This window comes from Halyomorpha halys, unplaced genomic scaffold, assembly GCF_000696795.3.
Source record: "Halyomorpha halys isolate HHAL.00 unplaced genomic scaffold, Hhal_1.1 Scaffold702.1, whole genome shotgun sequence".
NCBI lineage: Eukaryota > Metazoa > Arthropoda > Insecta > Hemiptera > Pentatomidae > Halyomorpha > Halyomorpha halys.
Window position 1 is genome coordinate 424,248 of NW_027109550.1, and position 19,594 is coordinate 443,841.

The following is a 19,594-nucleotide window of genomic DNA, read 5'->3' on the forward strand; positions in this document are numbered from 1 at the left end:
AGAGACATTACCTTCTCAGCTTTTGGATTTGTCGTGATCAACAGCACCCTAATTGGATGAGTAAGTCGAAGCTATTATGCCTAATATTCAATAAGAGTTTATTGAAATACTTAATTAAAAAAAATTTTTTTTTTACAATATTTCCTAAAATTTTTCAGATGATCGGAGCAGGCACTACTTATTTGGTAATTTTACTGCAATATGCCTAATAGAAGAAGGTTGAACTATTTAAATTTGTAATGTACATAAAAAAAATCTAGAACATTATCTTATATCTTATATGTTATGCGTTGTTTAAATAAATCTTTTCATTATGGTACTCTTTTTTCCTTTTACTCTTGAAGATAATATACTATTACCTATATAAATTTTTTTTTTCTGGAATAAAGAATACATTTTTCCGTGACAAGTATATGATAGTTTAACAATAAAAGGAAGCCGTAATGCAATTTAGAATATTCGTGCAGCCTCGACTCTTCCTGTACAAATTGGATGTCTATTTGTCCTTTTATCTCCTTTCCTTTTTTTTCATAAAATTCTATGATATTTTTTATTTATTCATTATTTATAATTTTTTAACAATGAGAACTTTTTTTTTCAAATAAATAAAACTAAATGTACTTTAGAGAAAGATTAAAATGTACATTAAGATGTCGAATTTAATTAAAGTCCTTAGAGCAGTTTTGAAGAAAATCGAAGAAATGTTAAAAATCTAATCTATTAAGTGGCACTTCAGGTTGGTCGAATTAATCAAAAAGCTGTCACATTTTAAGCATACATTACTATATCAAGCATCGCGAAAAATATTTAGTAAGTAAACAATGGCCAGGGCGAACTAAACAAACAATCTAATAACCGACATCGATCCTATATGGGACCTAAGAGAATATTTATTTAATTTATTTTAACGTTTGGTTGAGCTTTGACCGCTATGAAGTCAGGAAATGTAGACAGTAAAGGAGTAGAGACTGTTTTCCTAGAGATATTCTCAATTTCTAGACTTTGTGGTACATTTCCGCTTGACTGTAAATTCAAGCTATCATGGGGGCTTCTGGTTTTCTTATTCGATTTAGTTTCGGTCTTTGTCCTGACGTACATCAGATTAGAAATATGGCATAATACTCGTCATGTCTATCTCACAATATTCCATTGGAGTCTTTTACTGTTCCCTGCGTTCACCAATTTCGTTTGCATATACACGAAACTCGAACGATTAAGAGATTTATTCAAAGAATTCCTCGCCTTCGAAGAATATATGAGTGGAATTGAAGTGCTTTGGAGATACCGCTATAAGTGGTGGAACAAATACAGGAGCCTGCTGACAGTCATGTTAGCAGGAATTCCAGAATTCCATCTGGACTGGAAGGAAACTATCTGGAGTTTAATTAAACACATCCACATTTACATCGTATTTTCTACTATCGTAGATCAAGTTTACGGAACTACTTCCATCTTGGCATCAGCCTTATCGCACCTCAAGCACATCAGAGATAACAGGCAGCTTTTAAGGAAGTTCGAGCAGTTGATATTCCTCCGCAGACATATAGAAGATTATTTTGGACCACAAATATTAGCCATAACTGCTTCATCGTTTGTGCAAACTGTCATGATCTTATTTTATTTTTCAGTCTACAATATGACAGTGTTTCAAAAGGCAAGCCTTATAGCGGTTACTGTATCTCCCTTTGTGATGCTGTCTATACCATTGCTATCAATTATTTGACAGGTCAGTAAACAATTCATTAGCAAAAAAAAAATGCCCTGTTCGAATCATTCCGTTAAAAAAACTAAACTCCCAATTCATCATTATTATCCACAAAAATGATGTCAAAAATAAAAGTTTTAAATTAAATAATAAATTTAAACCTCCACTCATCCTTAACAGTTTTGAATACCAATGTTCCGATTGAGAAAGAAGCGCCGGGTTCTTCCGGAGTCCTGCCCTTTCCTCCACATCATATAATCTATTTTAGTTCTACACGTTTAGACTGATGTAAATTACTGTTGTTGTTTTGTTTTTTTTCCGATCCCACTAAAACAGAATAGAAACAGTCAATTAGTGAGTGCTTTACTCTGAAAAAAGGAAATAAATCGTGTTGGGTATTACCTTTTACTACCTTTGGTATTTTAAGGTTACCTGTAATGTTTATTTGTTACTTATGAAATATCCATTCTAAATGGTACTATTTTTATTGAGTAAATAGTATATTTTATTGAGGGGGAAAAAAAAAGAATTAGACACTACTTTATATTGGACAAAGAAGCCTATTACTTAATTAAAATAACATTATTGACCTAACATGACGAATAGAGCAGGAATCGATTATGTTTATATTTGCAAGTTAAGTTCAACATCAATGACACTCTCTTTAGTGAATTAGTTAGGGTGGTATACTGTTGTGAGGCCCAAGATGGTTGAGGAGAATAGCGAAGTAATTTGTGATATTGAGACAACCATGAATGATCTATTGTCCATACCCAGGTTTTTAGGGACTTTTCCTTTCAATCGGAACCATGAATTTGTTCCATTACGTCTGTCATTCGTATTTATGACTACCATCGCACATTCCTATATTGTATACAAAAAGTTAAGTTGGACACCAAACCTAATAAAAAAAACTTCATATGTTTTATCCATAGCTATCATGAACCTACCACCATTCATTCATGTGGTATGGCTATACATTAAGAACTATCGCTTAAAAGAATTCTATTTAAAATTAATTCTTATTGGAAAATATTTTCGAAGCGTTGGTATCGAATGGGATATTTGTTTCAAGTGGATTTATAAGTACTTGAGTTTGGTTTTGATAGTAATATTTTTTACTATCTTTGTTTACATGAAAATGGAATTTCCATACGGATTCACTATTGATCTAACCTGGGTATATGTCGCCATTTATAGCCTTTATGATCAAATATCCAGTTTTTGTGTAGTATTAAGCTATTCGTTTTCCCGTTTGAAATACATCACTGATAATAGGCAACTCCTTAAGAAAAAAGAGATACTTGCATCACTCTGTAAACTTATAGAGGAACTTTTCAGTCTACAATTCCTTTATATTTTATTTGTATCATTTATAGATATTGTTTATGTTTTGTTCACTATTTTTAAAGGAGGATTTGGACATACATTGATAATGTGTTGGTTATCTTTTATTCTGTCTATCTATCCACTCATCAGAATGATTATAATGCTTAACAACGTAATAATACAAGTAAGTTTTTTTCGAAGTAAAAAATAAGAATTAATTAAATTTAAAATTCGATCAAGGTTTTATTTTTTTAAATTTTCTCAATCAACTTAATATAAATGAATTAACTGAAACATAGTTACTTAAAATTATGGGGTTTAGGCATCAGAAGATCGAAAAGAAAGTCGCATAAACATAAAAAAGATTTTATCTGTTCCAGAATTATAAAAAAAAAAAATATTGTTAACCTACGTTTCATCCTTAAGGCAAAAACATTAAAAAAGTTTTATTAAATTTTTTTGGTCGGTTTGTCCTATAGTCAATTCAGAAATGTTTTTCGGCTGTTTAGCAGGCATCGGTGTGCATCGCTCTACCAAAAAAAATTTCAAGAAACAAAATCTAGCCCTAGAAGAGAAAACATTTATTTCCTTTTTTCGTTATATGATTCTAAGACGTTTTATATTTTTCTCTTATTGTCATAAGTGGCCATTGCGATTATTATCGTGGAATGGCCCATTCACTTTAGTACCAAATTTATAAAAAAATGGCACAATTCTTAGAAGCCACGGACGTAATTTTTATTTGATTTTTGGATTCTATGTCTTGAAACGCAAAACCTAAAATTTTGAGAAAGGGTTAATGTTTTTTATTCTTGGTCGATTATATAGTGATAAATATAAAATGCTATATTGGAAGAAGATAGTATACTTTATACCCGTATAATGTGGATTGTTGGGAGATAATCCGGGTGGCGGCAAATAAAAGTACAGAAATAGAAAAAAAACATTATTGTTAAGCAACGTTTCGCTCCACTTTACAGGGCTTCTTCATGGCTAAATGAAAACAAGATACAGACATTGTAGCAACTAACAGAACATTAAAATAAATATTTTATTAATACTATTTTTTTTTCAAACTTATTTATCCATTCAAGTGTTTCCTGTAACCGGTTTTTTTTATTATATTTTCCTTTTAATCTATGTGTTAGTCTTATTCTTGTAAAATGTATCTATTTATTTGTTCATGGTAGACTGATCTACTGCTGTGACTATGAATGATGGTCTGATCTCACATTACCGTCTAATATTGAATTTTTTTAGCGGGTCACTCAAGAGGATCTAGGAGGGTGAATTCCGGAGAGCGAATTTGTTGATCGGGTGAATTGAATAATTGAACAGAAATGAGAAAGAAAAAAGGAATGAATGAAACATTTGTATTGGTTGTACAGACCGAAATGGATTGTAAAAGGAAACTGTAGGGGTGAAAAAAAAATTGTTTATTATATCCTATTATTGTATATCTTTTTTTTATGATTATACCATGTATGTATAATTTATATATATCCGATTACGGATTGATAAGTATGCTGTGTGAGATAGCAACCTAATGTATTTAGGCAGCATAGATAAATAAATAAAGTATTTCTCTCTCCCTAATGACCTCTGATTGAAAAATTAATTTTTTTAACGTTTTGAATCCGCCGTATTTTTGTGTACCCCCTACCTATACTTGGCAGACTCATCAATAGTGACTAGTAATTATACATAGTATTTTCATTATGGTAATCCCAAATAGGGGTGAAGTAACTGTACTATAAGGGCTTTCTATCCCTTAAGGTAGGAACCAGGTACTCTCAGCTTGCGCATGGCTTACAATTACCCAGGACCAGTTCCATCTTACGTTGGGTTAATGTGGAAAGAATTGCAGTTAGTAATCCTCCATATTTCCTTGTTTTGCATTTTCCTTCACTTTCCAGCATTGCTAACCCTGAAAATGATCTATCATGCTGTATTGAGGTTATAGGTGGAATCTTAGCTACCGTCCTCATTACAAACCATTCCTTTAAAAATGAATCAGTTTATATATAAATCAATTTAATTAATTTTGAATTGGGAATTAATGATACATAAATATAATAACACTTTGTAAGTAATGAAAACATGGCGAATAAGACAGGTATTGATAGATGTTTAGTTTAGCTATTGAGTTCAACATCAGTGGCACTCTCTTTAGTGAGTTAGTTCAAACGATATTCTGTTGTGAAGTCTAAGATGGCTGAAGGGAACAATACAGAAATTTGTGACATAGAGACAGTTATGGATGAATTATTATCCATACCGAGGTTCTTAGGGACGTTTCCTTTTAATCAGAACCGTGAATTTGTCTACTGGCGTCTAATACTTCTATTTACGGCTGTCATAGTACACTTATATGTTGCATACCAATGGTTCTTGTCCGCACCAAGTGAGATGAATAAAATTATAGTTTATTTATCAATTGTTCTACTGGAACTACCACCATTCATTCATATCGCATGTTTATATACTAACATTTCTCGTTTAAAAGAATTCCATTTCAAATTGACCCTTATTGGTAAATATTTTCGAAACATTGGTATCGAATGGAATATCAGCTTCAAGTGGATTTATAAATACTTGAGCTTGGTTTTGATAGTACAGTTTATTACGATTTATATTTTTATGAAAATCGATTTTCCCTATGGATTTTTTTTACATCTTATCTGGGTATATATCAGCATTTACTGCCTTTATGATCAAATATTCAGTTTTTGTGCAGTATTGAGCTATTCGTTTTCACGTTTGAAATATGTTACTGATAATAAACAACTGCTAAAGAAAAAAGAGATCCTTGCATCACTTTGTAAAATCGTAGAAGAACTTTTCAGTCTACAAATCCTTTATATTATGTTCATATCGTTTACAGATAATATTCACGTTTTGTTTAATATTTTTAAAGGAGGATCAAGGCCACGTTTGATCATTTCTTGGTTATCTTTTGTTTTGACCGTCTATCCACTGATCAGAATGGTTATATCGGTCAACTACGTAATGATTCAAGTAAGTTTTCTAATAGAAATCAGAAATTAAGACATAATTATGCACATATTTTAGACCATAATTTTAATCAAGGTTGCTGAAGTTCTTGCGTGAACAAAAATTAACGAAAGATGAAAAGTTAAATAACTATTTTTTTTAAATATTTATTTATTGCTATTTACAACTGTACATACATTTATTAAATCTGATCTAAGTTAAATTAGAGTGTTACAGGCGTGTAGAGAAACTAACCATTGGTAGCACTCTAATGACATTTTACATTAGCTGGTCTCGCGGCCATCTTCTTCTCAGGCCCCTCGGAGGATTGTCTGGAATGGAAGAGATTGCAAGATTAGAAACTAGGGGGTTTTAGTGGTTAGAGAGTTTATAATGGAAGGAGTGATATCTGGTTCGGGCTAGATCGGTTACATAGGGAACATTAAGGTCTTTATGTATGATTTTATTTGTGACAAAGTAAGGAGCATTGAGGATTTTACGAAGGATTTTGGATTGTAAGGATTGAATACGAGAGGAATTCGAAGGTTTAGTGGAGCCCCAAAGCTCAACTCCATATGTCAGATTGGCCTTATTACAGTCATGTAGATCAGTCTTTTGTAATGTGTTGGAAGTTGAGACCGTTTGTCTAGTAAGTGCTGTAATAATAGAAATCGATGTGCAGTTTCCTGTCTTTTCAGTCTTGTGTGAGGATTCCAGGTTAATCGTTTGTCTAAATGTAGTCCAAGGTAGCGGATATGTTCGACAGGGGTAAGAGTAACATCATTAAATGAAACTGTAGGGCAGTCAGTAGGTTTACGACGAAGGGTAAAGGTAATTTGATGGGATTTGTTGGAATTTATTTTAATCCTCCAAGTACGACACCATTCTTCGAGGGCTGCGATATGGGATTGGAGATTTTGGGATACGATTAATGGGCTATTATTAACAGCGAGGACACATGTGTCATCGGCATACGTGGTGAGGATAGTGTCAAATTAATTAAAAATTAAATTAACTATTTTTTTTCCTTTTCGTAATTAATTTGTACAAATGATTCTAAAGTTCGTAACATAAAATTATGATATTAAGAACTAGATATAATTTTATAAGATCGAAAAACTGTTAACTTAAATATTAAAATCAATTAGATGGCCCAAACATAAAAAAAAAATAATATTATTATTGGTATCGATATATTATTTTTAACTTATTTATTCATTTCTTTTAACTTATTTATGTGTTTTTAAATTTCTTTATTATTTTTTAAATTTATTTTTTAATTGTACTATTTTTAAATACTACTGCTGTGGCCATTTTATTTTTTATTTATTTATTAATTTCTGTTCATTGATAATTTCGTTTAATTTTTATTATGTATTTGTGTAAGAGATTGAACGTGTGTTGTGGTTCATTGGAGCAGGAATCTATGAGAACAAAATGGGGAGAATAGCGTAGATATGGTTGAGAAAAACAAAAGGGGAAAGTATGAATAAGGAAAATGTTATAAAATTTAATGAAGAATGAAGTGGAAAAATAAAATAAAATTTCTTAAAAAAATAAATATTTAAAATATATTGTATTTAGGATAGAATTAATTGTATTTTGAAATAAGAAAAATTAGGAACAAATACTTTTGAGTATTTGTTTAAGATATATTAGTATTTATATGCCCAATCATGGATTGAAAAGTATGCTGTATGTTCTATCAAAACGATGTATTTGGGCAGCACTGCCGAATATAGCATTTCCCCTCTAGGTCCATAACATGGGGATTTATGATGAGAGGGAAGAGTATAAAGTGTTAAGAATCAATACAAAACAAAAACAAAAATAAAATAAATAAACATAAGATAATTAACGGATGAATGAACGGAATGGGACATCTATAGCCAAAGTTGAGGCGTATTTAACTTTTTTTTTTTTTTTTTGTTTTTCAAAATAATCAAATGTTTCATATGGCCATTTATAACAATAAGGGAAATAAAAAGCGTTTTAGAATGGTATTTAAAACCCTTAAATTGAAAAAGTAAATAAATGTTTTCTCTTCAATGGGACGACTGTTTTTGTTAATTCTTTTTATTTTTTTGTTATGATCACCGAAGCCTGTTCTCTAAAAATAGTTTATTAGTTTACCAGAACAAAATTTATAAACGTTTTAAAAAACTTATTTGTTTTTTAATTCTTCTACTATTTTGAATAGTTTATTTTTTATATATTTCAATTTATTGATAGCTTCGTTTATTGAACGATATACACGATTAAACGTGTGCTGTGGATCTTTGGAGAAAGGAGGTATGAGAGAGTGAAATTGGGATAATTCGTCACTTTTACCGATGTGACAACTGAACAGCCTGTAGTCGAGGAAGTTGAGGCGTCAGTTTTAACAATATGATAACTGCAGCATCGCCGGTTCGAATAGTCGACCCCTTGGGGGGTCAACTTTTATTTCAAGTTGGTTCAACGTAATAAAAACTTGATTGAAAATTGGTAACCTATTGATAACCACCCCGTATGTTAGAAATGACCGGGAAGGGAGTAATAAATAAATGAAGAAGACAAAAAAATGGACATGAACCAACCATGTTTGAACTGTAGGCGTGCTGAGAAAAATACGTTTTGGAATCTGATAAAATCAATATAACACTAACTAGATTCCTTCCTGCATTACCCCTGCCTCCCCCCCCCAAAAAGTCTTGAAAATCAGATTAACGGTCCGATAGATTATGCCCGAATTCTATAACCAACAGGCATGGTACAGAATGTCCTTGATGTTTAAAACGTAAAATGTGACTGAAACTTTTAGATTCTGAATATATAATTTTTTATTTTGATACAAAGTTTTCTTCGGCAGTGATAAAGGAAAATTATGAACATGGAAACATGTTTTATTTACATATATCTAAAATATAAAAATATTAATTACAAAATTTTAAAAATACCTTTGAACTAATTTTAAGTATATTTTTCGAATGAATAATGTTTTGAATGAAAGACTTATCTTTTTTAGTTCTACATAAAATTCCACACAAGCATGGATTTTGCTTTGTGCCAACCCTCCTTGAGTGACCATCCCAAGCTAATATGATAAAAAAAAAATATCTTTCTAAATAAGAAAATATTTAGAAACCCTACATTTACCATCATGAAGGAGTCAAACATTTTATCTCTATCCTGTTATCATCTCTTTGTTACATAAAAAACTTAACCAAACCTTACTCTTACAGGCAAAGAAAATTGATAAATTGTTGTACAGAAGATTATTGGCTAATCCTGACGATGTAAGTACTAGTTGATGATTTTGTATTAATTCATTTAATGGTAATATTAATTATTTGGATATTTAAATAATGCTAATGAGATAAAAATATATTTTTTTTAATGTAAGTCAATATTACTCTCTTGTTGTATTTGTACTTAAATGAGTAACAATTTTTTTTTTATTTTTCTTTCTTTTCTGTTTGTCTTTTTAAATACCTCTCAAAGAAGAAAAAGATTTCCAGAGACGGACTTGGGTAGATGAACTGCCCAGGGTCCTATACCAAAAGGGCCATAGAAGATAAAAGCTGTGCCGCTACAACCCATGAATATTCAGGAGTCCACTACTTTATAAGGAGGTGTTCATTTTTGAACAACGGTTATACAAGGAGTTGATTAGTTCATGATCACGCTCAAGCTCCAGGTTTTTTTTTTCCGTTTAAGGGTTCCCAATCTATAAAGTGCCTATAGAGCCTGGGTTTGCTTCAGGAGAAGTCACTGATCCACAGGGTTGACTCTCGGCTAAGGTAACAGAATAAATAATAATTTGTCACATCGGGATTGTGAAAGTAACATAAAGTCTTTTCTCACTGAGCTACCCTGCTCTCTCCTACACCACAGAAAAATAAAATAAATGTTTTAACATTCTTCTTCTCCATTATTTTCACACGGCTCATTTCCAGGCTACGGTTAACTTGGTCGGAGTTGTCCCAATTTAACGCAGTAACCAAACGCCGAGTAGGTCTCTAGGATCAAGAACAGCTCCATGCTTCCAGCTGAGTTTTAGTCTTCCATGTTTTCTGCTTCCATTGTTGCATAGTCTTCGCTTGTATATCGGTATAACTCACGCTTGCTTTATGACCCGCTTTAGTCTTCCCATAAGGAACGGTATCAAACTATATCGCTTCAAGGTACTTGAAGCTGCTCACTACTTCAACCTGTGGTTTCCCAATGGAGTTACCATTGGGTAACTTGGGTATTTAGTTCTACTAAATAGAGTTCAGAGACCTTCTGGCAATAGCCCTATCATGCACATAAGCTAGTAGCTGAGTGGTTTTAATAAACATTGTCACGCCTTTATCTGCTTATGGGGGCATGAAGAGCTATTTTTAAGAGAATGGGGGGCCAGTGGGTCTCCCAGTCTGAGTTCAATCCCTACATAGAAAATGAGATACTAAAATATTTTAGTTTTCTGTACTATTAGTGTCTTTTTTTCTCGTTAATTCTTAACAATTCATAACCCTAAATTTGCATTAGTTTCTCCAAAATTGAGATATTTATTGAATCAATCGATCTTTTGGTTTACAGAAAATGTTAGAGTTCCACATGATAGCGAAGAGAGACGTTACTTTCACAGCTTTTGGATTTTTCCACATCAACAGCACCCTAATTGGATCAGTAAGTAGAAGTTACAGTGCTTTGCATGGGCGTACTCGGCAGGGGGCAATTTCCTCGCTCTGGAAGCGAAAAAAAAATTAATTTAATAAAAAATTTTTTTCAAGCAAATAGTAATTGTAATAACTATTAAAACATTGTGGGAATTAATTTTCTTAATTTTTCTTGAAATTTTGGTTTTATTCCCCTTTTCCGTGCAGAAATTTCACAACCTGATTAACTATGGCTCTCCCTCCCCTAGTTTTGATCCTGGGTAGGTGTGAAGTCTGGGGAGCGGCATCCTTTACGAAAAGGAAAAAAACTACAATCTTTTCAAAATAAAGTCCTAAGAATCGCAGTTAATGCTCCTTGGTTCATAAGAAATAGCCAATTGCATTGCGAATTACAGATGGAGTCAATAGAGGATTGCATCAAAAAACGGTTCATGAATTTCCACTCCCAGTTGCCGACAGTTAACGGAGCAGTGACCTACACCTGGGAAACCCAGCCTAACCCGAAGACAAGAGCTCAGACTGCTGTAGGACATTCTGTTATTAATTTTAATAAATATAAAATTAATTCATAGCCACACTACCTCTATTTTACTTATTATTATTACTCATTTTATTTATTCATTATTTCTTTCTTTTTTTTTTCTCTCGTCCTTTTTTCAAATTATCTTGTTTCTTTTTACTATTAGAGGGCAATTGTTTTTTTATTTAAGTGTACCAATATCAATATTTTTTGTAATTACTTTTACTTTCTCCATTTATTAAGAACCATTATTCTTATATATTTATTTTATTATTTTTTTCTTTTAATATGAACATTGTATATAGTTAGGGGTGTATTTTGTACGAGACTATACCCCCTTTAATCAACTGTTAATGTATATATATATAATATAATATAATATAATATAACGGTTATATCGAACATGTAAGACCCACCAGGCCGATGTGGTATAAAATAAAAATAAAATGATGATCCTGGGTACGACCTTGTTGCCTTGATAAATCTTTCAGCTAAGGTATGTCCCAAGTAAGGGTAAAATAACTTGATAAGAGTAGGGATTCTTTACTAGACTTAAAAGAGTCCACTATATTTTCACTACACTTTATCTAAAGTAATTTTTTTTTAATCATATTGAAAGTTAATTAGTTGTAACTAATTAAAGGGATCAACATTAATGTGAAATAATTCAAGGTGTATAATACTTACTAATCTCAAAAAAATAAATATCTATAAATTTGTATTTACGAGCTTAAGATGTTAAATAAATGGTGTTCTTATCTTTTTCCATTCTAATTAAAATAATTTTAGAGTATTCTTCATTGTCTCCATCTTGACTTATTCAATCTTATAAATATTGTTCTATAAAAACAATGGACTATGAGCTAGCAATTTTAATGAAATTAGAACCGAAACATCAACTTAAAACACATTAAACATTTATTTAAATATCAATTCCTTTCCAGGACAATTTGTTTAAACATCTTCAAAAATTGTTTCAGATGATCGGAGCGGGTACTACCTATTTGGTCATCCTATTGCAGTATGCACAATAGAAGAAAATTGAACTGTTATCAATTTGTAATGTAAAAAAAAATTAAAATCCAGACATTGTTATTAGTGTTGGTCATCTATTAAATAAATTATTTTGTCTTTATCATCTCTTTATTATCTCTACACCAATTCTGTATGAAGTTAGGCCGAGTAAGCACTGGTTCCTTTTGCAACTGTAGAGAATTTCGGCTACCCCGACTTTTGAATCTCGTCCGATGAGGGATTCTCAGACTCATGTTGCGCAACATTGAACGGCCGAACACGCTCCTGTTTTCCACTTTATTCTTTAAATAGTTTGACGTTGGTTTTATTGAGTGGTTTGGTGGTATTGATTATTTTTTATGTTTCTACGCTGAGGAGTATATAGTTAACTTGGCAGTTAATACGAGGTGTGGCAGAAAAGTAATGAGACAGATTTTTTATTTACCAAAGTTTTTATTTTTTTTTAAACATCAATGTTATCCCCATCCAACTAGTTTCCTTGTGCGGCTAAACGCCAGCAGCGCTGGAAGTCCTCAACCGGTATGGTCTTCAGCATACTTCAACTCTTTTGGATGCTCTCTTAAGTCCCGAAACGATGTCCTTTGAGGAAATTTTTCAGTTTAGGAAAAAGTCAAAGGGACTGAGTTCAGGTGAATAGGAGGCTTGGGAACCACAGGAATGCCTTTTAAGGTCAAAAATTCTGTTATGGAGAGAGCAATGTGACATGGGTATTGTCATGGTTGAGCATCCAGCACTGCTGCCACGATGGCAATGTCCTCTTGCTGCTCCATAATGCAAGGCAGTGTAATGGTTGTTATTTTTTATATCAATTACTGCCCTTGCTTCAAATAGTGCTCTCATCACTTCAATGTGCTCTCCATCTGCAGCATGATATAAGGCAGCCTTCTGGTCCTTTCCTTTCATATCCACTTCAGCTCCAGTATCAAGTAAAGCTTTTATAACCTCAACATGTCCACTGTGGGCCTCATGATGAAATATACCATTTTCATTGTGGTCAGCCCTTTTTACTAGCAGCTGGAGAACAGCTGGCTTATTACTCATAATTGCAAAAAAAGATGGAGTGTGGCCATTATTATCTGTCACATCCACTATAGATCCAGCATCCAAATGTGTGGTCACTAACAAAGTGCATCCTAGTTCAGCAGCATAGTGAAGTCGGTTTGAACTTCTTTGTCTTTGATCTTAGACCCTGTTTAGCAATAACAAACTTAAAATAACTGTATTTTTATTACTTGTAGCGATAATCAAAGGAGAGCTGCCTGTGTTATCTTGTATGTCAACATCCACATTCATCCCATTCTCACAATTGAAGAATTATGCGACATACAATGGTGTGAGGCCTTTTTGATTTTGTATGTTTGATGGTATCTTCCTATATTTCCTAAGCGAGCCATTAACTATGAAGTCACCATCTTTCAATAATTAAATTTGCAATATTATGATCTTAAGCTATAAGCTAGGTTTATTTAGCTTGCAGATATCTTGCAAAGTCTTAAGTGAGGTAAAATTTATTATGATAAACAGACAATTTAATAATTTTTTTTATAAACTTATTCAAAATATGATAACTTACTAGAAAAGTATCAGTTTTATACCCAACATTCGAATCATTCTAATATAAGGCAAAGGAAAATACAATGCATACTAAATGAAACTGATGTGTGGGGGCATTTCTAATCCATCAGTTGGTATGACTGAGTAACTTATAATGGAATCGTTAGTAATGAGAACTCAAAAGTTTTTTGACTGTTGGTAGCTGGAAGCCAGTTGGTATGGTTTTGTTAGTGACATACCAAGGTACTAAATATATTAAGCTGATGTTTTGCACATTATTATTTGCATAGTCATGCCCTAGAGTGAAAAACTTTCTTTTTTTTTTTCTTAGAAAAAATTATTTCTTCAACTAATTATTGAAACTACTATGTACTGAGTATAATTTAAGGTTAATAACTATAAACATTACTTACTATTGTCTATTACATTGTGTTCTACATAGCTATGATACCTCTAGCTTTAAGCTTTGTGCCAGAAACTGAAATGGAAAAAGATAAATCTGGGTTTGTTTCGGTATTTCCAAAATGTAACTATTCTTTCAAGCAGATTGTCAGTCTGTTATTTCTGTTTCACATTTTGTATATTCACTTTAAGGGTTGTTAATTATGTCTTATATGTTTATGAGGCTGGAATAACATGAATTTAAATTTTGTACTTCTGATTTTTTGTTGAATGGCCGATTCGTTTCTGTTATGATTCCTACTTTTGAATCCTGCTTGAAGTATTTTTTTTTTTTATATCACAGCCTATGATTTTTTTTTTAATCAAGTTTGAGAATTTATGTTCTGTTTCCCTAAAATTAGTGGTAAGAGCATTTTGTTTTGGTTTGTTACGATTTTTGTTTCTAGGAATACAACTGTATTTGTGTTGATACAATATCATTTTAGATACTATTTAACAGTAATTACATAAATTGATGTTGATTGGAAGAAGTTAGCCAAATTATTTAATTTAACTCATTGTAAAATATCTTCCCTGCAATGACTTCTCATTTAAAAAAAACAAAAAACTATATGATAAATAATAATGAGAAGATAGTTGACTGTGGATAATAAATATGAGGAGAAGATGGTTGGAGTATAGTTATAGAATAATACAAATGAATTAAAAAACCTATTTAAAAGTGCCAACGTTTCGGCCAGGATTTCTAGACTTCATCAGGGCTAAGAACGAAAAACAATGAACAAAAGTATGTATAGAATGATTAAATTAGATAATTGTACAGAATAAAAATAGATAAAAATAAAGTAATAAAAGAAGTGGGAAATGAAGCATATACATAGGTAATTAAATATGTCAGTAAAATAACATAATTAATGAATCATTCTATATATCCTTTTATTCATTTGTTGTTATCTTTTTTTTTTTGTTCTTAGTCCAGATAAAGGCTAAGAAATAAGAAATTCTTGCCGACCCATTGGCACTAATAAATGAGTTTTTCAACTTATTTGTTTTATTCTATGTTCAGCACCCACAACCATCTTCTCATATAGTCAATATTTTGGGATGTTGACCCATCCTTAGGATTTTACAATGTAATTACATACTTTGATTAATCATATTAAATGCTACTATATAACACATTATTAAAAACATCAATAATCCTTCTGATTAATAAATTCACCTTGTATATTTCTTTTAATATGTTTATCATTATTTTGATAACACTGGACTCTGATTTCTATATAATTTAAAATTAAATTCTTTGGAGTACCTCCTTAGTTCACTATCAATGTTGTACTGAGGTATGCTAAGGCATTAACTAGTTCCCTAACTTGTTTTCCTTCTGATTGTTTCTAACTGTAATCTCATATTTTATTTATATATCATTTTGTTACTTTTACTTCAGTTTTTTACCCTGATAGACTTTTATTTTAATATTTCTAAAAAAGTCAGGAAAATATATAAGACAAAATAGTTAATATTTAATGTAATATACATACATCAAATTAATACAATTTGGGGAGAGGAAATGAAATAAATGGATTATATTGAAACAATAACATTTATTTAAGATTTTGACAAATAATTATTTTTGCCTTATAAATAATATGAAGATATTGGGCTTTAAGGGTTTTTAGGGTGTAGGACTTCAACATAAACCAGTGGAAGGTACCATAGGGGACATATTTTGAATATTTACACTGATGCAGTGAGTGCACTGCAGTGAACTTACGAAAAAAGGGGACAAATAAACACAACCGAGAGAAAGGGAAGAAAGAGCAGGGCTCAAATGATCCTTTTGAGGTAGGCCTTGACTGAAAATGGATTGTTGCAGTCCGGAGAGGTCATTCCAAAGGTGGCCAAGCATGAGTGTGCACAGGCTGGGCCTTTGAAGTATGGGCCCAGCATCATCTTGCACTGTCCGCAGTTCCTGCAACCAAATGATCACAGTAGATATATATCTAGGGAAGTAAGAGTATTATAAATTATGTGTTTTATGAGCTGCTGAAAAGTTTGTAATTCTAAAATTTTGAGATGAGTGTAAGCTTTAGTTTACTGTGCAAAACAAATGATTTGATAAGAAAAAAAATTTCACATTGTTCGACAATGTAAAATATTTAACGTGTTGTAAAATACTTAACATGTTGCAATCATGGTGAGAAACCCAATCTGAGTTGACTACTAAAATGTATAGCATAAAAAAAAAAAAAAAAAATGAGAAGAACAAATATCTAGAATAAAATGAATGTTGAATAAATAAATTGAATTATAATAAAATGATGTGTCAAACTTTTAATATACCTTGACAGTGCAGCCTAATTTAGAAAAATGGATTTTACCTAGAGAAAAGAACGTGTTGTCTATTGACCTTAGATTAGCATGAAAATTGAATTTTCTTTTTTTATCTTTACCATTTTTATTTATACCTGTAAAATATTTACAATCAACAAATTTGCTACATATATTGGTAAGTCATACAAATGTTGTTTGTCATAGTTGGAATGCGTCAGTCAGTGCGAATAGTCTCATTTGAAATGTAGAGTGGTTAGTTCGTTACTGGTCTTAAATTGAGACTGAAAGGATTGTATTTTTTGAAGGAGTGTCTTTTTAGCCAGTTCATAAATTTGGTAGATGTAAGCCCACAAGGGATTTAATAAATAATTGTATACATTAAGTTTCTGAAGTTTTTGTTTGAGGATTAATTTAGAACATCTATGTAGTACGGAATATAGTAGTCGCAGTCGGAAATTTTGTGTTTTAAGTTTTATCTTGATATGTGAGCCCCATGTCAACCTTCTGTCAATTGTTTGTAGTATAGGGTGGTTGTCTATGTAAACTAGAGGGCAGGTTTAGTATCATAGAGCAGAGGGGCATTTTGGGAACATTTGAAGAACCTAGAGGTCAGGATTCTCCTAATGGTGGCCCTTTATAAATCTAATTCAAAAAACCTCTTTAGTCTCATCAGAAATCCATACATCTCTATAGAGTAGAATACAAAAAGATGATTTTAGATATGCAATCATGAAATCTTTGAAATTGCTTGATAATATTGAAGGATTTTAATCTAATGAGAATGATGTGAATATTTCATTAAAGGTGGTTATTGGAGGTGACTCTAAGATTTAATGTGCAGTGTCCTGGAGTGTAAAAGATTGGGTAGGATATTTAGGTACAGTGAGAAAGAGAATATATGACACTTTTGTGTATATGGGCATATAAATGAGCTTTTTTTATCTTAGGAAATAAACTTGTACCTATTCATTTATTAGTATATTTAAGGAAAAGGCTGGTAAATGGAGTAAGAGGTCGTTGTATGGCTATTGTATTAAGGCAATACCTTAGCAGCTTCCAAACTGGTTGTAGTATTAGTAGCTAACCACTCTCATAGGTAGCGCTATTATAGCTAAGAGTGTTCCGCTCACACTCCAAGTCTATCTATAATTCAGTATCTCAATAAACATGTTTTGATTATGTCTCATTTTCTCCCTTCTTTATTTTTATCAGGAACTGCTGACGCTAATTCGATTCTGGCCCGAGAAGGTTGACATTTATTTCATGGTAGTCTCATAGAATGTAAAACTAGACCTTCCCTCTATTTAGTATAGGGTTATAATCTGCAGGAAAAACTCTCCTATGTCAGATCTAGATAAGAAAAGGTAACTAAAAATAAATAAATATAAAGGTATATGAATTAAAATAATGTTGGACTGCTAATACTTTACCACAATGTGTTAATAAGTTAACAAGGTTTAACATCTAAATGCTACGCATGTTGTGTTATTTAATGGCTCTCCACATCCTACATCCAACCCCAAGTTTGATAAGATTTTTTTTTCCTTCTTAATTTATTATCATTTGGTGCTCTAGACTGTAGAACAAAAATATTTTTTCAAACATAGATAGTTTGATACATATGCATCGAGGATCTAAACCTTACAAAACAAAAAAATAAGAAACAAATTTAGTCAACCCGTTCACAAGATAACATGTAGCACCCATGTAAAGTATGAGTAATATTTAAAGATATATTTTTGAGCCGTGATTTCTCTGGACAAATTTTTATTAGTGAATCTGGCAGTATTTGTAACTTATGTAAGCTGCTCGTATATAAAAGCTGTGGGTAAATTTTAATTATATTATTTTTGTATTTCTTTTTATTTAGGATGTAAATAATGTCTATTCAACAAATTAAAATTTCCGTGAAGTATTGTTTTAAAATGAGAAAAGGAGATTTAATGTAAATATTTAGATAAATTGGGCGACATTAATAAGTGGTTAAAATTGGAAAACAGGGTTAATTCTCTTACCTTCCCAGCCCACCTGCCCCCTAAAACTATAAAATTATCGATTATCTTATTTAACCTTTGAAATATTTTTTTTTCACATTTTTGACTGTCAAGCGCATGCACAGTGTATTTTCCTGTTTTACGAGGCTGTGATAGATGTTTTCATGCCACCATCGTTATTTGATAGTTAGATTCTATTTACCTATAGAGAAGCCTTTCATTTAATAGGATGAATAATTCCAAAAAATCATTCTTAGTATTCTCAATATTTATTCAATAACAGTCTAAAAAGAATAAATGGTTGGGAGCAAGATGTGCATTTTAGTAAAATTTTTTTAAAAATTTAAATATTTTTATACAGAGTAATTAGATAATTATAATAACTGTTTTTGTATAGACTGTGACAATAAAATTTTATCTGTATTGATAATTGTAATATTCAAGACTACATAAGTAACATGAAAAAATGTAAATTAGAATAATTTGATTTAAATAATGTGAAGTGAAAGTTTACAATAAACAGTAAATAGGAAAACTAATAAAAATAATGGATAAATAAATATAACTGAATAAAATAAATTATAAGAACAATAAAATATAAGTACAAGGTAAAATGTAAAATGAAGTACATAAACATATTAAAAGAGTAATAAAGTATTGAAATAAGTAAAAAAAAAAAATGTCATTGAATTTAACAAACAAGTGAAAAAAGGATAATAAAAATATAGGTGATGATATTGATTAGTGAAATAAGTAATTAAAACAATTTAAAATGAAATAAGTTTATAAAAACAATGTGAAGAGAGAGTTTACAATAACAAAGTAAATGTGAGAGTTAATAGAAACATTAGGTAAATAAATAAATGAATATAAGTGAATAAAATAAAGTATATAGGTAAAGTTAAGTATGTAAAAATGATCAAAAAAGTAGTGATAGAGAAATAACAAACAGGTGAAAAACAAAAGGATAATAGAAATATTTGGTGATGATAATAAGATGAGCATAAAATTATTGAGTCTTAATTAAGTTTAATATATGGCTGTAGGTGTGCGAGATACAGTTTTTATCAATATTAATCATATT

At 31.1% G+C, this 19,594-nt stretch overlaps 1 non-coding gene across 1 annotated transcript; it reads left to right on the forward strand.

Annotated features, from left to right (window-relative positions):
- Positions 1-1,527: 1,527 nt before the first annotated feature.
- Positions 1,528-12,326, forward strand: LOC106685489 (uncharacterized). The gene is made up of 4 exons (XR_001343856.2): positions 1,528-1,726; positions 9,253-9,306; positions 10,592-10,681; positions 12,172-12,326. It is a non-coding gene; the product is annotated as an uncharacterized protein (transcript).
- The last annotated feature ends 7,268 nt before the right edge of the window (positions 12,327-19,594 follow it).